Source organism: Oncorhynchus tshawytscha, linkage group LG28 (genome assembly GCF_018296145.1).
Source record: "Oncorhynchus tshawytscha isolate Ot180627B linkage group LG28, Otsh_v2.0, whole genome shotgun sequence".
Taxonomy (NCBI): Eukaryota; Metazoa; Chordata; class Actinopteri; order Salmoniformes; family Salmonidae; genus Oncorhynchus; species Oncorhynchus tshawytscha.
In genome coordinates, this window is record NC_056456.1 from 40,849,561 (window position 1) to 40,863,059 (window position 13,499).

Genomic DNA, 13,499 nt, shown 5'->3' on the forward strand with positions numbered 1-13,499 from the left:
AATTTACAAGCCTTTAACCAAAAATGCCATTTTAAGAAAATAAAGCTAAGAAAATATTTACTAAATAAACTCAAGTTTTTAAAAACTATGACAATAAAATAACTATAACGAGGCTATATACAGGGGGTACCGGTACAGAGTCAATGTGGAGGCTATATACAGGGGGTACCGGTACAGAGTCAATGTGGAGGCTATATACAGGGGGTACCGGTACAGAGTCAATGTGGAGGTTATATACAGGGGGTACCGGTACAGAGTCAATGTGGAGACTATATACAGGGGGTACCGGTACAGAGTCAATGTGGAGACTATATACAGGGGGTACCGGTACAGAGTCAATGTGGAGACTATATATAGGGGGTACCGGTACAGAGTCAATGTGGAGACTATATATAGGGGGTACCGGTACAGAGTCAATGTGGAGGCTATATACAGGGGGTACCGGTACAGAGTCAATGTGGAGGCTATATACAGGGGGTACCGGTACAGAGTCAATGTGGAGGCTATATACAGGGGGTACCAGTACAGAGTCAATGTGGAGGCTATATACAGGGGGTACCAGTACAGAGACAGTGTGCGGGGGTACAGGTTAGTCGAGGTAATTTGTACATGTAGGTGGGGGTGAAGTGACTATGCAAAGATAAACAGTGAGTAACAGCAGTGTGAAAACAAAGGGGGGTCAATGTAAATAGACTGGTTAGCAATTTGATTAATTGTTCAGCAGTGGTTTGTGGGTAGAAGCTGTTTAGAAGCCTACTACCATCCGTAGCGCATTACAGTGGAATGCCCAACAGTTGTCACGATGCTCAGACCCTAGTCTACAGACAAGGTAGTCCTGTAGAACTTAGTCTCTCCTCACGTTGATATTCTACCTGCTCAGATAAAGACCAAGGAGAAGGGAAATTAAGTGTTACTTGTAAAACTAAATCTTTGTAGAAACATCCAGCCAACAGGAAGGATGAACAACAATGTTTTTTTTTTGTGTGTGTGTGAAGGAAGAAGCACAACGTAAAGGAGAGAGGATGGATGGATGTTCCACAGCTTATTGTATCGACTCTGCAGTTTCAGTATGCTTTTGCGGCACAGTCGATAGCGCGCTGGACTTCGGGCTAGAAGGTCGAGGGTACGAGACCCGCTCCCTGCCTGTTTCATTACAATAACTAAATTTAACAGATCTCGAGCATCTCAACATTTGTAGCCCAGTGAAGGCCACTATATCTGTAATGGAAACGTATTGCCCCAATAATCGTGTCAGATGTAAATGTAGCTGTTTGCTCCTCCTCTTGTGGTATATTGTAAAACCGTCTACAGTTGAGGACCATTCAATATCCCAGTTTTGTTTCCACGGATACGTGTCCAGGGGGGAAAAGGGGGGAGAGAGAAAGCACAGGGAGACGGCCGGATTACGCTCAAACAGACACGAAGCGCGCTTTGGGTGATTCGCGACCTTAAACCATTTTCTGGTAAGACTCCAGTTGATCGGATTTATGTTGTTTGATGTACTGCATGTTTAACTGTCGGATATGTATAGTAGCTTGATGTTTAAGGCTATGATGCAATTCATCACACTTAAAACGTACACCCCGCAGACGCAGATGGTTTAACGGTTTATGAATAGGCGATGATTTGATTCCTAAACCACTTCGTTAGAAAAGCAGGTTTGGCTTGGAGTTATTTCAATAATCAACCATGTGGTATTACAATGATTACATTGGCCACTGACAGTCGCCTAAATAGGCTAAGTGAGAAGGCAGAGAGAGGAATTAGTCTGTTTACCTGATGTGTTTGGCTTGAGGTCTATCCTCTTGCCTCTGAACATTGAAGGCAGGTTATCGTCTTTTTTTTGTCATGAATCTTGTTCTGGATGCAGCTCTGCGGAGTGGTCACTAGCTGGCCACAAAGTCTTTACAATCAGATTAACCTACACTCTAACCGGAACAACACTGTGCTAACACTAATACCTAACCCATACCCTTAAATTAAGACCAACGTGCTCATTTTGGTTTTCATACTTAAAATGGTCTAATTATGTTTTTTTTTTTACTTTGCAGCTGGCCTATCTACAGAAGCAGAAATCGTTTAGTTATGCCTCCATGACAAAACTCATCACAATAAATGTCAACCTGGCATCTTGAAGACCTTTGGCTGTTTCAGTAGCAATAGCAGTGCGCTAAACGCATTGTGTCAGTGGTAACATGCTAAATTGAAGTTTGCAGCCACAAATGCATTTTGTAGCTTACTTTTTTTCTGCGTCTTAAATAGCCCACTTCAGTGAGTCATGTCAGCCGCGGACATAGCAGGTCTAGTTTGAACTGAGGCAGAACTGGTGAATGTTTGTCATCAAAGTCTGCATGTGTGAAACTCAAGTGAGGACTGGAATATATGTGTTTTGGTTTAGTATGAGAGGTGGATGTCTGTTGAAAACAGGTCTGGACCTTCTCACCCCCTCTCCAGGTCAACTGTCACATGGACTCACGCTAGCAGAAGAAAAACAGTCTCTTGGGGAAAGCAACAATCAATGTTTCATGCATCTCTGTCCACAGAATAAGTAGGTCTATTTTAACTCTCATCTTTCAGAAACTAATAATACTAATATAGACAGACACCAGATAATTCAGAGGGGTTGGGTTAAATGTGGAAGAGACATTTTAGTTGAAGGCATTTCAGTTGTACTGACTAGGTATCCCCCTTTCATTCAGTTGTACTGACTAGGTATCCCCCTTTCATTCAGTTGTTCTGACTAGGTATCCCATTCAGTTGTACTGAGCCTTTCATTCAGTTGTACTGACTAGGTATCCCCCTTTCATTCAGTTGTTCTGACTAGGTATCCCCCTTCAGTTGTTCATTCATTCAGTTGTACTGACTAGGTGTCCCCCCCCTTTCATTCAGTTGTTCTGACTAGGTATCCCCCTTTCATTCAGTTGTTCTGACTAGGTATCCCCCTTTCATTCAGTTGTTCTGACTAGGTATCCCCCTTTCATTCAGTTGTACTGACTAGGTATCCCCCTTTCATTCAGTTGTTCTGACTAGGTATCCCCCTTTCATTCAGTTGTACTGACTAGGTATCCCCCCTTTCATTCAGTTGTACTGACTTATCCCCCTTTCATTCAGTTGTTCTGACTAGGTATCCCCCTTTCATTCAGTTGTTCTGACTAGGTATCCCCCCTTTCATTCAGTTGTACTGACTAGGTATCCCCCATTCAGTTGTACTGACTAGGTATCCCCCTTTCATTCAGTTGTACTGACTAGGTATCCCCCTTTCATTCAGTTGTATTCAGTTCCCCCTTTCATTCAGTTGTACTGACTAGGTATCCCCCTTTCATTCAGTTGTACTGACTAGGTATCCCCCCTTTCATTCAGTTGTACTGATTATCCCCCCTTCATTCAGTTGTACTGACTAGGTATCCCCCTTTCATTCAGTTGTTCTGACTAGGTATCCCCCTTTCATTCAGTTGTACTGACTAGGTATCCCCCTTTCATTCAGTTGTTCTGACTGATCTATTCAGTTGTATCTAGGTATCCCCCTTTCATTCAGTTGTACTGACTAGGTATCCCCCTTTCATTCAGTTGTTCTGACTAGGTATCCCCCTTTCATTCAGTTGTACTGACTAGGTATCCCCCTTTCATTCATTCAGTTGTACTGACTAGGTATCCCCCTTTCATTCAGTTGTTCTGACTAGGTATCCCCCTTTCATTCAGTTGTCTGATTATCCCCCTTTCATTCAGTTGTTCTGACTAGGTATCCCCCTTTCATTCAGTTGTACTGACTAGGTATCCCCCTTTCATTCAGTTGTTCTGACTAGGTATCCCCCTTTCATTCAGTTGTACTGACTAGGTATCCCCCTTTCATTCAGTTGTACTGACTAGGTATCCCCCTTTCATTCAGTTGTACTGACTAGGTATCCCCCCTTTCATTCAGTTGTTCTGACTAGGTATCCCCCTTTCATTCAGTTGTTCTGACTAGGTATCCCCCTTTCATTCAGTTGTACTGACTAGGTATCCCCCCTTTCATTCAGTTGTACTGACTAGGTATCCCCCCTTTCATTCAGTTGTTCTGACTAGGTATCCCCCTTTCATTCAGTTGTACTGACTAGGTATCCCCCATTCAGTTGTTCTTTCATTCAGTTGTACTGACTAGGTATCCCCCCTTTCATTCAGTTGTTCTGACTAGGTATCCCCCATTCAGTTTCATTCAGTTGTACTGACTAGGTATCCCCCTTTCATTCAGTTGTTCTGACTAGGTATCCCCCTTTCATTCAGTTGTTCTGACTAGGTATCCCCCTTTCATTCAGTTGTTCTGACTTATCCCCCTTTCATTCAGTTGTACTGACTAGGTATCCCCCTTTCATTCAGTTGTACTGACTAGGTATCCCCCTTTCATTCAGTTGTACTGACTAGGTATCCCCCTTTCATTCAGTTGTTCTGACTAGGTATCCCCCTTTCATTCAGTTGTTCTGACTAGGTATCCCCCTTTCATTCAGTTGTTCTGACTAGGTATCCCCCATTCAGTTTCATTCATTCAGTTGTACTGACTAGGTATCCCCCTTTCATTCAGTTGTTCTGACTAGGTATCCCCCTTTCATTCAGTTGTTCTGACTAGGTATCCCCCTTTCATTTGTCATTCAGTTGTACTGACTAGGTCCCCCTTTCATCCCCCTGACTAGGTATCCCCCTTCATTCAGTTGTTCTGACTAGGTATCCCCTTTCATTCAGTTGTTCTGACTAGGTATCCCCCATTCAGTTGTTCTGACTAGGTATCCCCCTTTCATTCAGTTGTTCTGACTAGGTATCCCCCCTTTCATTCAGTTGTTCTGACTAGGTATCCCCCTTTCATTCAGTTGTTCTGACTAGGTATCCCCCTTTCATTCAGTTGTTCTGACTAGGTATCCCCCTTTCATTCAGTTGTACTGACTAGGTATCCCCCTTTCATTCAGTTGTTCTGACTAGGTATCCCCCTTTCATTCAGTTGTTCTGAGGTATCCCCCTTTCATTCAGTCCCCCCCCTTTCATTCAGTTGTTCTGACTAGGTATCCCCCTTTCATTCAGTTGTACTGACTAGGTATCCCCCTTTCATTCAGTTGTACTGACTAGGTATCCCCCAGTTTCATTCAGTTGTACTGACTAGGTATCCCCCTTTCATTCAGTTGTTCTTCAGACTAGGTATCCCCCTTTCATTCAGTTGTTCTGACTAGGTATCCCCCTTTCATTCAGTTGTACATTCCCCCTTTCATTCAGTTGTACTGACTGGTATCCCCCTTTCATTCAGTTGTTCTGATCCCCCCCTTTCATTCAGTTGTTCTGACTAGGTATCCCCCTTTCATTCAGTTGTTCTGACTAGGTATCCCCCTTTCATTGAGTTGTTCTTCAGTCCCCCTGTCATTCAGTTGTTCTGACTAGGTATCCTCCCTTCTTCCATCTTCAGCCTTGTAGTCAGAATCTTGCTGCCCTTCTCCTTCTCCTTCTTCTTCTTTTTTAAATCATGTTTTATGACTGTCAGACTGGGTAATCGAAATCACATGAACTCTAATTGCCACTGTGAATAGTCATTTGAGTTCAAAAGTTATTCATGAATGTGAACCTAAGAACAAGGATAATGAGGACTTAATAGCGTGATTAAACACCTACTGAGGGTGTCAGGGGTGGACGAGGCATGAGCCTCTCTGAATAATAGAGACAATCAATGCCTGCGTTCCAAATGGGAGCCTATTCCCTATCTAGTGCACTACGTTTGACCGGAGCCCTATGGGCCATGGCACCCTATTCCCTATGGGTCCTGGCCAAAAGTAGTGCACTACGTAGGAAATAGGGTGCCAATTGAGACCAAAGACAATCTTCTCTTCACATGAATATTCATATATTATCTTCACGTGAATATTCATATATTCTCTTCACATTAATATTCATATCCCTGTGATTGGAACTCAACAACAGCAGACGTCTGCAATCACTAATTAGTATTTGTTAGTAAAAACGGGACTTGAAAGAAGCGAGAATATTGGTAGAATTGGAATGGGAGGGAGAGAGAGAGAGTAGAAGGGATAGAATGGGAGGGAGAGAGAGTGGAAAGGAGAGAGAGTGGAAGGGAGAGAGAGTAGAAGGGAGAGAGAGTGGAAGGAGAGAGAGTAGAAGGGATAGAATGGGAGGGAGAGATAGTGGAAGGGAGAGAATGGGAGGGAGAGATAGTGGAAGGGAGAGAGAGTAGAAGGGAGAGAGAGTAGAAGGGAGAGATAGTGGAAAGGATAGAATGGGAGGGAGAGATAGTGGAAAGGATAGAATGGGAGGGAGAGATAGTGGAAGGGAGAGAGAGTGGACGGGAGAGAGAGTGGAAGGGAGAGAGAGTAGAAGGGAGAGAGAGTGGAAGGGATATAATGGGAGGGAGAGAGAGTAGAAGGGAGAGAGTGTGGAAGGGAGAGAGAGTGGACGGGAGAGAGAGTGGACGGGAGAGAGAGTGGAAGGGAGAGAGAGAGAGAGGAAGGGATAGAATGGAAGGGATAGAATGGGAGAGAGGGAGAGGAGTAAGAGGAAGGGAGAGAGAGTGGAAGGGAGAGAGAGTGGAAGGAGAGAGAGTGGAAGGGAGAGAGAGAGAAGGGAGAGAGAGAGGAAGGGAGAGAGAGTGGAAGGGATAGAATGAATGGGAGGGAGAGAGTAGAAGGAAGAGAGAGTAGAAGGGAGAGAGAGAGGAAGGAGAGAGAGAGGGCGGGAGAGAGTGGAAGGGAGAGAGAGTGGAAGGAGAGAGAGTAGAAGGGAGAGAGAGTGAAGGGAGAGAGAGTGGACGGGAGAGAGTGTGGAAGGGATATAATGGGAGGGAGAGAGAGTAGAAGGGAGAGAGAGTGAAGGGATATAATGGGAGGGAGAGAGAGTAGAAGGGAGAGAGAGTGTGGACGGGAGAGAGTGGAAGGGAGAGAGAGTGGAAGGGAGAGAGAGTAGAAGGGAGAGAGAGTGGAAGGGAGAGAGAGTGGAAGGGAGAGAGAGTGGAAGGGATATAATGGGAGGGAGAGAGTGTGGAAGGGAGAGAGTGTAGAAGGGATAGAATGGGAGGGAGAGATAGTGGAAGGGAGAGATAGTGGAAGGGAGAGAGAGTGGAAGGGAGAGAGAGTGGAAGGGAGAGAGAGTGGAAGGGAGAGAGAGTGGAAGGGATATAATGGGAGGGAGAGAGTGTGGAAGGGAGAGAGTGTGGAAGGGAGAGAGTGTGGAAGGAGAGAGAGTGAAGGGAGAGAGAGGGAAGGGAGATAGAGTGGAAGGGAGAGAGAGTGGAAGGGAGAGAGAGTGGAAGGGATATAATGGGAGGGAGAGAGTGGAAGGGATAGAATGGGAGGGAGAGAGAGTAGAAGGGAGAGAGTGTGGAAGGGAGAGAGAGTGGAAAGGAGAGAGTATGGATGGGAGAGAGAGTGGAAGGGAGAGAGAGTGGACGGGAGAGAGAGTGGAAGGAGAGAGAGTGGAAGGGATATAATGGGAGGGAGAGAGAGTAGAAGGGAGAGAGAGTGTGGACGGGAGAGAGTGGAAGGGAGAGAGAGTGGAAGGGAGAGAGAGTAGAAGGGAGAGAGAGTGGAAGGGAGAGAGAGTGGACGGGAGAGAGAGTGGAAAGGAGAGAGTGTAGAAGGGATAGAATGGGAGGGAGAGATAGTGGAAGGGAGAGATAGTGGAAGGGAGAGAGAGTGGAAGGGAGAGAGAGTGGAAGGGAGAGAGAGTGGAAGGGAGAGAGAGTGGAAGGGAGAGAGAGTGGAAGGGAGAGAGAGTGGAAGGGATATAATGGGAGGGAGAGAGTGTGGAAGGGAGAGTGTGGAAGGGAGAGAGTGTGGAAGGGAGAGAGTGTGGAAGGGAGAGAGAGTGGAAGGGAGAGAGAGTGGAAGGGAGAGAGAGTGGAAGGGAGAGAGAGTGGAAGGGATATAATGGGAGGGAGAGAGTGGAAGGGATAGAATGGGAGGGAGAGAGAGTAGAAGGAAGAGAGAGTAGAAGGGAGAGAGTGTGGAAGGGAGAGAGAGGGAAAGGAGAGAGTATGGATGGGAGAGAGAGTGGAAGGGAGAGAGAGTGGACGGGAGAGAGAGTGGACGGGAGAGAGAGTGGAAGGGAGAGAGAGTGGAAGGGATATAATGGGAGGGAGAGAGTGTGGAAGGGAGAGAGTGTGGAAGGGAGAGAGTGTGGAAGGGAGAGAGTGTGGAAGGGAGAGAGAGTGGAAGGGAGAGAGAGTGGAAGGGAGAGAGAGTGGAAAGGAGAGAGTATGGATGGGAGAGAGAGTGGAAGGGAGAGAGAGGGAAAGGAGAGAGTATGGATGGGAGAGAGAGTGGAAGGGAGAGAGAGTGGACTGGAGAGAGTGTGGACGGGAGAGAGAGTGGAAGGGAGAGAGAGTGGAAGGGATATAATGGGAGGGAGAGAGAGTAGAAGGGAGAGAGAGTGGACGGGAGAGAGAGTGGACGGGAGAGAGTGTGGAAGGGAGAGAGAGTGGAAGGGATATAATGGGAGGGAGAGAGTGGAAGGAAGAGCGAGTAGAAGGGAGAGAGTGTGGAAGGGAGAGAGAGTGGAAAGGAGAGAGTATGGATGGGAGAGAGAGTGGAAGGGAGAGAGAGTGGACTGGAGAGAGTGTGGACGGGAGAGAGAGTGGAAGGGAGAGAGAGTGGAAGGGATATAATGGGAGGGAGAGAGAGTAGAAGGGAGAGAGAGTGGACGGGAGAGAGAGTGGACGGGAGAGAGTGTGGACGGGAGAGAGAGTAGAAGGGAGAGAGAGTGGAAAGGAGAGAGTATGGATGGGAGAGAGAGTGGAAGGGAGAGAGAGTGGACTGGAGAGAGAGTGGAAGGGAGAGAGAGTGGAAGGAGAGAGAGTGGAAGGGATATAATGGGAGGGAGAGAGAGTAGAAGGGAGAGAGTGTGGAAGGGAGAGAGAGTGGACGGGAGAGAGAGTGGACGGGAGAGAGTGTGGACGGGAGAGAGAGTAGAAGGGAGAGAGAGTGGAAGGGATATAATGGAAGGGAGAGAGTGTGGAAGGGAGAGAGAGTGGAAGGGAGAGAGAGTGGAAGGGAGAGAGAGAGAAGGGATATAATGGGAGGGAGAGAGAGTAGAAGGGAGAGAGAGTGGAAGGGATAGAATGGGAGGGAGAGAGAGTAGAAGGAAGAGAGAGTAGAAGGAAGAGAGAGAGAAGGGAGAGAGAGTGGAAGGGAGAGAGAGTGGAAGGGAGAGAGAGTAGAAGGGAGAGAGAGTGGAAGGGAGAGAGAGTGGAAGGGAGAGAGAGTGGGCGGAGAGAGAGTGGAAGGGAGAGAGAGTGGAAGGAGAGAGTGTGGAAGGGATATAATGGGAGGGAGAGAGAGTAGAAGGGAGAGAGAGTGGAAGGGATATAATGGGAGGGAGAGAGAGTAGAAGGGAGAGAGAGTGGACGGGAGAGAGTGTGGAAGGGATATAATGGGAGGGAGAGAGAGTAGAAGGGAGAGAGAGTGGAAGGGATATAATGGGAGGGATAGAGAGTAGAAGGGAGAGAGAGTGTGGACGGGAGAGAGTGGAAGGGAGAGAGAGTGGAAGGGAGAGAGAGTAGAAGGGAGAGAGAGTGGAAGGGAGAGAGAGTGGAAGGGAGAGAGAGTGGAATGGATATAATGGGAGGGAGAGAGTGTGGAAGGGAGAGAGTGTAGAAGGGATAGAATGGGAGGGAGAGATAGTGGAAGGAGAGATAGTGGAAGGGAGAGAGAGTGGAAGGGAGAGAGAGTGGAAGGGAGAGAGAGGAAGGGAGAGAGAGTGGAAGGGATATAATGGGAGGGAGAGAGTGTGGAAGGGAGAGAGTGTGGAAGGGAGAGAGTGTGGAAGGGAGAGAGAGTGGAAGGGAGAGAGAGTGGAAGGGAGAGAGAGTGGAAGGGAGAGAGAGTGGAAGGGAGAGAGAGTGGAAGGGATATAATGGGAGGGAGAGAGGGAAGGGATAGAATGGGAGGGAGAGAGAGTAGAAGGGAGAGAGTGTGGAAGGGAGAGAGAGTGGAAAGGAGAGAGTATGGATGGGAGAGAGAGTGGAAGGGAGAGAGAGTGGACGGGAGAGAGAGTGGAAGGGAGAGAGAGTGGAAGGGATATAATGGGAGGGAGAGAGAGTAGAAGGAGAGAGAGTGTGGACGGGAGAGAGTGGAAGGGAGAGAGAGTGGAAGGGAGAGAGAGTAGAAGGGAGAGAGAGTGGAAGGGAGAGAGAGTGGACGGGAGAGAGAGTGGAAAGGAGAGAGTGTAGAAGGGATAGAATGGGAGGGAGAGATAGTGGAAGGGAGAGATAGTGGAAGGGAGAGAGAGTGGAAGGGAGAGAGAGTGGAAGGGAGAGAGAGTGGAAGGGAGAGAGAGTGGAAGGGAGAGAGAGTGGAAGGGAGAGAGAGTGGAAGGGATATAATGGGAGGGAGAGAGTGTGGAAGGGAGAGTGTGGAAGGGAGAGAGTGTGGAAGGGAGAGAGTGTGGAAGGGAGAGAGAGTGGAAGGGAGAGAGAGTGGAAGGGAGAGAGAGTGGAAGGAGAGAGAGTGGAAGGGATATAATGGGAGGGAGAGAGTGGAAGGGATAGAATGGGAGGGAGAGAGAGTAGAAGGAAGAGAGAGTAGAAGGGAGAGAGTGTGGAAGGGAGAGAGAGTGGAAGGAGAGAGTATGGATGGGAGAGAGAGTGGAAGGGAGAGAGAGTGGACGGGAGAGAGAGTGGAAGGGAGAGAGAGTGGAAGGGATATAATGGGAGGGAGAGAGTGTGGAAGGGAGAGAGTGTGGAAGGGAGAGAGTGTGGAAGGGAGAGAGTGGAAGGAGAGAGAGTGGAAGGAGAGAGAGTGGAAGGGAGAGAGAGTGGAAAGGAGAGAGTATGGATGGGAGAGAGAGTGGAAGGGAGAGAGAGTGGAAAGGAGAGAGTATGGATGGGAGAGAGAGTGAAGGGAGAGAGAGTGGACTGGAGAGAGTGTGGACGGGAGAGAGAGTGGAAGGGAGAGAGAGAGTGGAAGGGATATAATGGGAGGGAGAGAGAGTAGAAGGGAGAGAGAGTGGACGGGAGAGAGAGTGGACGGGAGAGAGTGTGGAAGGGAGAGAGAGGGAAGGGATATAATGGGAGGGAGAGAGTGGAAGGAAGAGCGAGAAGGGAGAGAGTGTGGAAGGAGAGAGAGGGAAAGGAGAGAGTATGGATGGGAGAGAGAGTGGAAGGGAGAGAGAGTGGACTGAGAGAGTGTGGACGGGAGAGAGAGTGGAAGGGAGAGAGAGTGGAAGGGATATAATGGGAGGGAGAGAGAGTAGAAGGGAGAGAGAGTGGACGGGAGAGAGAGTGGACGGGAGAGAGTGTGGACGGGAGAGAGAGTAGAAGGAGAGAGAGTGGAAAGGAGAGAGTATGGATGGGAGAGAGAGGGAAGGAGAGAGAGTGGACTGGAGAGAGAGTGGAAGGGAGAGAGAGTGGAAGGGAGAGAGAGTGGAAGGGATATAATGGGAGGGAGAGAGAGTAGAAGGGAGAGAGTGTGGAAGGGAGAGAGAGTGGACGGGAGAGAGAGGGACGGGAGAGAGTGTGGACGGGAGAGAGAGTAGAAGGGAGAGAGAGTGGAAGGGATATAATGGAAGGGAGAGAGTGTGGAAGGGAGAGAGAGTGGAAGGGAGAGAGAGTGAGGAAGGGAGAGAGAGTAGAAGGGATATAATGGGAGGGAGAGAGAGTAGAAGGGAGAGAGAGTGGAAGGGATAGAATGGGAGGGAGAGAGAGTAGAAGGAAGAGAGAGTAGAAGGAAGAGAGAGTAGAAGGGAGAGAGAGTGGAAGGGAGAGAGAGTGGAAGGGAGAGAGAGAGAAGGGAGAGAGTGTGGAAGGGAGAGAGAGTGGAAGGAGAGAGAGGAAAGGGAGAGAGTGGGCGGGAGAGAGAGTGGAAGGGAGAGAGAGTGGAAGGGAGAGAGAGTGGGCGGGAGAGAGAGTGGAAGGGAGAGAGAGTAGAAGGGAGAGAGAGTGGAAGGGAGAGAGAGTGGAAGGGAGAGAGAGTGGACGGGAGAGAGTGTGGAAGGGATATAATGGGAGGGAGAGAGAGTAGAAGGGAGAGAGAGTGGAAGGGATATAATGGGAGGGAGAGAGAGTAGAAGGAGAGAGAGTGGACGGGAGAGAGAGTGGACGGGAGAGAGTGTGGACGGGAGAGAGAGTGGAAGGGAGAGAGAGTGGAAGGGAGAGAGAGTGGACGGGAGAGAGAGTGGAAGGAGAGAGAGTGGAAGGGATATAATGGGAGGGAGAGAGTGTGGAAGGGAGAGAGTGTGAAGGGAGAGAGTGTGGAAGGGAGAGAGAGGGAAGGAGAGAGAGTGGAAGGGAGAGAGAGTGGAAGGATATAATGGGAGGGAGAGAGGGAAGGGATAGAATGGGAGGGAGAGAGAGTAGAAGGAAGAGAGAGTAGAAGGGAGAGAGTGTGGAAGGGAGAGAGAGTGGAAAGGAGAGAGTATGGATGGGAGAGAGAGGGAAGGGAGAGAGAGTGGACTGGAGAGAGTGTGGACGGGAGAGAGAGTGGAAGGGAGAGAGAGTGGAAGGGATATAATGGGAGGGAGAGAGAGTAGAAGGGAGAGAGTGTGGAAGGGAGAGAGAGTGGACGGGAGAGAGAGTGGACGGGAGAGAGTGTGGACGGGAGAGAGAGTAGAAGGGAGAGAGAGTGGAAAGGAGAGAGTATGGATGGGAGAGAGAGTGGAAGGGAGAGAGAGTGGACTGGAGAGAGTGTGGACGGGAGAGAGAGTGGAAGGGAGAGAGAGTGGAAGGGATATAATGGGAGGGAGAGAGAGTAGAAGGGAGAGAGTGTGGAAGGGATATAATGGGAGGGAGAGAGAGTAGAAGGGAGAGAGAGTGGAAGGGATATAATGGGAGGGAGAGAGAGTAGAAGGGAGAGAGTGTGGAAGGGAGAGAGAGTGGACGGGAGAGAGAGTGGACGGGAGAGAGTGTGGACGGGAGAGAGAGTAGAAGGAGAGAGAGTGGAAGGGATATAATGGGAGGGAGAGAGAGTAGAAGGGAGAGAGTGTGGAAGGGAGAGAGAGTGGAAGGGAGAGGGAGAGAAATCCGAGCAAGGGTAGCATTCCAGAGGGACATCAGAGACTGTAACGTTCTCTGCTTCACGGAAACATGGCTCACTGGAGAGACGCAATCCGAAGCGGTGCAGCCAGCGGGTTTCTCCACGCATCGCGCCGACAGAAACAAACATCTCTCTGGTAAGAAGACGGGTGGGGGCGTATGCCTTATGGCCAACGTGACATGGTGTGATGAAGGAAACATACAGGAACTCAAATCCTTCTGTTCACCTGATTTAGAATTCCTCACAATCAAATGTAGACCGCATTATCTACCAAGAGAATTCTCTTCGATTATAATCACAGCCGTATATATCCCCCCCCAAGCAGACACATCGATGGCTCTGAACGAACTTTATTTAACTCTCTGCAAACTGGAAACGATTTATCCGGAGGCTGCATTCATTGTAGCTGGGGATTTTAACAAGGCTAATCTGAAAACAAGACTCCCTAAATTTTATCAGCATATTGATTGCGCAACCAGGGGTGGAAAGACCCTGGATCATTGTTACTCT

At 48.7% G+C, this 13,499-nt stretch overlaps 1 protein-coding gene across 1 annotated transcript in view; it reads left to right on the forward strand.

Moving 5' to 3' along the window:
- The first annotated feature begins 1,005 nt into the window (after positions 1 to 1,005).
- Positions 1,006 to 13,499, forward strand: part of LOC121841226 — a 28,365-nt gene continuing 15,871 nt past the window's right edge. Inside the window, exons 1-2 of the mRNA XM_042308319.1 lie at positions 1,006 to 1,463; positions 2,455 to 2,548. The gene's annotated coding sequence lies outside the window, so the exon portion shown is untranslated. The remainder of the gene's footprint in view (positions 1,464 to 2,454; positions 2,549 to 13,499) is intronic.